The sequence below is a fragment of the Lygodium microphyllum genome, chromosome 12, assembly GCF_053477565.2.
Source record: "Lygodium microphyllum isolate KBCC chromosome 12, Lygodium_microphyllum_v1.1.10, whole genome shotgun sequence".
Lineage (NCBI taxonomy): Eukaryota > Viridiplantae > Streptophyta > Polypodiopsida > Schizaeales > Lygodiaceae > Lygodium > Lygodium microphyllum.
In genome coordinates, this window is record NC_141146.1 from 120,256,572 (window position 1) to 120,262,312 (window position 5,741).

At 38.7% G+C, this 5,741-nt stretch overlaps 1 pseudogene; it reads right to left on the bottom strand.

Annotated features, from left to right (window-relative positions):
• Positions 1–358: 358 nt before the first annotated feature.
• On the bottom strand, positions 359–1,630 carry LOC148028201 (putative TPR repeat-containing protein At1g05150; annotated as a pseudogene).
• Between the last annotated feature and the right edge of the window lie 4,111 nt (positions 1,631–5,741).

The window sequence follows — 5,741 nt, forward strand, 5'->3', positions numbered from 1 at the left end:
GTCTACTTGTCTCACGCAAGTGAGCTGTCATGACGTCCTAGATAACACCCAATCCTGTAGGTACCTAAAGAGAGTGTACATTTGGCCCAAATCATCATATATGTCATCCATCAGCATGGACACAAGCCCAGAATTTTCTATATCAGTCAGAAGCCTCATGTGTGTTGCAAGCGTTTGTCTAGAGTAAGATCTAGATCTATACTAAAGGCCTGCACTTGCCCTAAAACATAGGAGGAGTGCCATTTTCTTCTAGAAGCCAGACCTACAAGCATTATAGCTTCTGAAGAGCCTTCAGTACCAGTGTGAATCGCTTTCTCTCCATCTTTCAATGGAGCATTGAAGAGCCTGGCTATCATGTTTACACATCAATCATGTAGTTCGATAGTGAGTCACCAGAGGCGTCAGAGGATTCTCCTTTCTTACGGATAGACTTTTCTGCCCCACTCCCACTAGATGATGACAAAGGGAGTTGTGTCTCACTAAATTCCTTCTTAACATAGCTGACATCACAGCGCCCTAATCGTGTGTGTCTCTGAAAGTGCCTGATATCCAAGGCAAAAGAGAGCCATCGACATGGAGTTGTCTTTGATTTTTCCTCCCTAAACTGTGAGACCTCCACCACTATGACACTGTTATCTGCGGAATTGCTTTTCTGGACATGCTTCAAATCACCAAGAAAAGCCACTAACTTATTAAGTTGAGCTCTCCAATGGCCAGGTTGCAAAGCCAACACCTTCGAGTATATCTTTGTTGCTCGTTGAAACCTGCCCATGTCCCTTAGCAAGCCACCCAAATTGTAAAGCGCGTCCATATGGTCAGGCTTCAAATCGATTGCCTTCTGAAATTCATGAACTGCCCATCTCCCATAGTATGCAAAGTTGATTCAAGGTCACAATGTGCATTTGAGTAATCACTTTTAAGAAATATTGCCTCCATAAGTGCTTTCTCTGTAGCCTTGTATTCTTCGACACCATAGAGTGCACTCCCAAGCAATTTGAAGGCCCTGTAATGTTTGGGTTCTCTGATAGCAACTTCCTTGTAATGTTCACTTGCACCCAGGAGCATGCCTTCAAATTCGAGTGCAATTCCAAGGTTCACATGGATCTGAGGTAGAAGGCCATTTCACTGGTTACCTAAAATCTCTACAACATCCAAAGCTGAGGTGTAGCAATCTCTTACTTTAGCATGTTGGCCAAGAGAATACAAAGCATTTCCAAGGTTCACATGGATCTGAGGTAGAAGGCCATTCCACTGGTTACTTGAAATCTCTACAGCATCCAAAGCTGAGGTGTAGCAATCTCTTACTTTAGCATGTTGGTCAAGAGAATACAAAGCATTTCCAAGGCAGAAATGTGGCCTAGGATCACTGGGCTTCACCTCGCTAGCTCGCCTGAAGCTAGTCAGAGCCTCTGCATACAATGCATGATCGTATAGAGTTTGCACTATGCCTAGCAAATTAGATTAGAAGAATCCTAGATTTGTAGCTACAGTTGTGCTTGGATTTGATAAAGACATGAAGATACTAGACAATAGAGATGCCTCGTATTGATTGGTTTTTTGTGGCTTCATAGGAGTATTGAGGTTGTGGTACTAGCCCAAACCTCAGGGCTGTGCAGGCATTACAGGCCATTGAACGGCTTCCAAAGTCAGTAGATACATTGATTGTGATACCAAACAATAGACTGCTTGACATTGCTCAACAACAAACACTTTTGTAGGATGATTTTCTTTTGGCTGATGATGTATTTCAGCAAGATGTACAGGGCATTTTTGACATCATTGCAGTTCCAAGTCTTGTTAATGTAGATTTTGCAAATGTGACAGTAGTAATGACAAACTCTGACACTTCCATCACACTTTTATGCAATCCACTCTCTGTTTCTGAACTTTGAATTCAAGTTATTGGGAGCACTTGATTGTCGTGTTGTTGTGATATTTATAGATTTGATTGCCTTGCCATGGGGTTGCAACTTGTCAGTGTGTCAGAGGTCCAAAATGAAGTTTGAAATTGAGGATGCTTCAGAGAAAAGCTTTGCAAGCACTATCATAGGGATTGAGGACATGGATGCTACAAGCTGACCTAGGTTCCCAAGCTCACAACAGAAGCTATGGTGGGTTGCCTGCACTCAGATGCCTGGATTTTATGGTTTTGTGAGTATCTATTCTTTCAAAATGAGGCATGGTTGGGGTCATTGAGATCCTGAATAAGGTGCTAGCAGTATAGCATCTTTTTCCAGTTTTTGCTCCATTTGTATGCCAATTTATGACTAAGAATCCAACTGTAAGCTTCTAAAGACTGGATTGGTTGAGTTATTTGAGAACTCAAATCAACATTTAAGGGGTTCCTAAGATTGGAGGCCATTGTTTCTGGGATACATTTTTCTCAACTTCTAAACACCAAAGTGGTTGAGCTATTTCATTTTATTGTATATCAGAGCTAGGAAAAAGTACTCAATAATTTTGGAACTTCTGCTTTAATAGTCCCTACAGCCATGGAGCGAACCACATGATGCAATCCATGCAGCAATTTTGATGACAGGTCTATAGAAAGCATCATTTCTGACACTGATATACTAAGCAATGCCAATTTGGATGGTGTGGTTTTGATGGAACATTTCGATGATAGATCAGTAGGGATCTACAAACCTCTTATGGTTTCATTCAAAACAGGATAGGTTGTAGATAGTTTCAGACAGCCAACTTTGGGCTATCATAACTCTTTTTGACCTTCTCTGAAATTTAATGTGAAGTGCTCTATTCGAAGGGGAAAGTGTTAGCTTCAGTTTGAATCAAAAATTTTGTCAATCGGAGCTTTCAGTCAAAAGTTATGGCTGATTTAGTACCTATAGGTACTGCAGGACTACACTTTCCACAGACAGGGAAACAGAGTATTATGGGTCTAATTAGAGATGTTGCTTCTAAGAGGTTGGATATTCCTTTGGTAGAAGTTATGAGTACTCTGGCACATGCTTTTATGGCTTATGATGACTCTAAAATGGCATTGGAAGAGATAGATGTGAGTTTGGTTGAGCAAGTACTTATCCATCAGTTGCAACCACATACCTCTCAGTTGGTTCAGTAAGGTGTAATGCAGACTCTTATCAATCTCTATGATAACAATATCTTACAAGAATGTATATGCAATGCTGAAGAGAAACGCATGTTGTTGGGATAACTAACCATGGAGAATGTGGAGCCTCAAGCTGATTTGTGGGCATCATTGAAGTACTTTTGTAGCAGCGATACTGCTCTTTTGCAATCTTTTCAAGGCAAGGATGTATTACATTGGTTGAGATCATTGGTTAATCAATCATCTCACCAACAGTTAGAATATGCATTGGTATTGATTTCTACTCTTTTTACTGAGATTGATGACAATGAGTGGGCTACAACAATTCATACACCTCCATTGGTTAGTAAGCGATCATGGAATTCATTAGAAGGACAATTAGCATGTGAAATATTGGATGTTGGTACGAATTCATTGGTCCAACTTCTTGGCAAATATTCTACCAAGTTAACGGAATATGATACTTTCATCCTGATTTGTATCTCTATTTACCATTAAGGAATTTGTGATTGTGTAAAGATGGCTACTAACCTTTTGCTAAAAAATGATGCATGGAGGAAAAATGCTTACAGCAATTGCTACTTGGTGTATTAACCTCAAGAATCAGGTTCCGCCTACTCTACAACATGTGATTCTTTCTTTTGAATACTTTGATGCTGCTTTTATGTCTAAATCTGCAAAAGTAATTCATGGACAGCAAGTACACTTTATACAAAGCCAGAATGAAGAGAATTATTCCATAGATCTTGGTCAGAAAATCAATGGGAATCAACCAATTGCAGTGCTGAACTCTTTGTCTCCTCAAGGTCAACCATATGAAGAAGACCAAGCTGATCACCAAGTTGATGTTGTAGTTGAAGCCAATGTATATGAAGATCACTTGGTAAGTAATCAGACTTTTGGAACATCTAAGGAGGAATATGAACTTGCTGAAAATGAAGACTTTACAGTTCTTGATCATGCTTATGATGGATTAGTTGAGGATATGCATAAGTTCACACTCAATCAAGAACTACCTCAACTAGAAGAAAAGTTAGATGCATATGACCATGGTTATGACAACTTGGATAATGATTTTGATGATTGGTATGCTGATAATAAGGATGTACATGAGATTCATGATGGTTATAATATGACGGATAATGGATATGCGTATGGTGATGATTATGGGGATCTTTCTTCCTATCCATTTGACCCGGGTGGTTAAGATTATGAGTTTGATGACAAATCTTCTCCTCTTGATCATTATTATGATGGTATACATTTTGATCCAAGAGGTTTTGAGCAATATTTTGCATCTTCATTAGGCCAACGCCCATATTGGGGTTCAAAATCTTCATCTTTGAGAGGTTTATTTGGTTGAAAATTAGTCCATTTATCTCGTGTTCTACTGCAGACAGTTTCTGGACATCTTACTGTTTTGGTTCAGCTTCAATTCTGATTTGATTACAAAAGAAGGATATCTATATGGGTTGTAAGTATGTCCAATGAGTTTTCTTTTGACTCATAGCACACTTGATTTGGATATGCCCATCACAAGATATCTCCATTTTACTACAACAGGTTCTGTCATAGACAGCAAGCTGTCTATTTCTTGCAGGTGTCCTTGGAGTTATGATGGTTTAGTTTTCAATTTTATCATTTTAAAATGGATGTTCATATGGCCTATTCACTTTTCCACTTATGATCTTATCCATTAGTTAGTACAAATTAGTGCTTTTCCTATTTTTGTAGCCCTTGTATCAGAGTACTCTGTTTCATCTATCCTTTTCTAGTCTTTCAGGTTTGTCTTTTAGGACAAAACTTTTGGGAAGGGATGGATTGTAAGAAGCTGGGAATAAGGATTTAGTGTAAATAATATTGATATTATGCCATGTCACACTAACATTGGTATAAAAGGAGAGGATATGTAATTTTTCATATCTTTTTGACACATTAATACAATTACAGTCCTTCTCTCGCATCTTGCTCACAGCTTCTATGGCTTCTCCCTCTTTTCGGTCTTTCTGCCTCCAAATCTAGTCTTTCTTTCTCCTCATCACTCTTCTTCTCTCTCTTCCTGCAGTATTTCTCTCTCTTCTGCAGTCTTCTCTCTCCTCTTTCTTCCTCCCTAGTTCTCTCTCTGACATTTGTTTTTCATTAAAATGAATCTTCATTGAATGTGTGGAATAATCTATATCGAGATTATATTGATGACACCAAGGCATTCCTAAGATAATGTCACTAGATTGCAAAGGCACAACTAAGAAATTTATGCGCTCGACATAATCACCAATTTTAATTTCTAAGTCATGCACTTTTTGTATTCCATTGTATCTAGTGGCTAAGAATGCAGCCTTCATGTGATGATGAGTCGAAACAATATGTAACTTCAATTCCTTGACCAGTTTTGCAGAAATAAAATCGTGTGTGCTCCGGTCATCATGTAAAATAGTCTTTTCTCTACCATGCACGAGACATTTCATCGTTAATAAAGAATCGAGATTTGGCATACTTGGTAAAGTATTTGAAGTATTACCGATATTGTCATCATCTTCTGTGAAATCTATCATTTCTTCATGGTCTTCATCTTCAGTTGCTCCCAAGTAGTTGATGTGAACAATTGTCTTTTTGGATTGACAATTCACCGCTAGATGTCCAGGTTGATGGCACTTATAGCAGACTATGGATT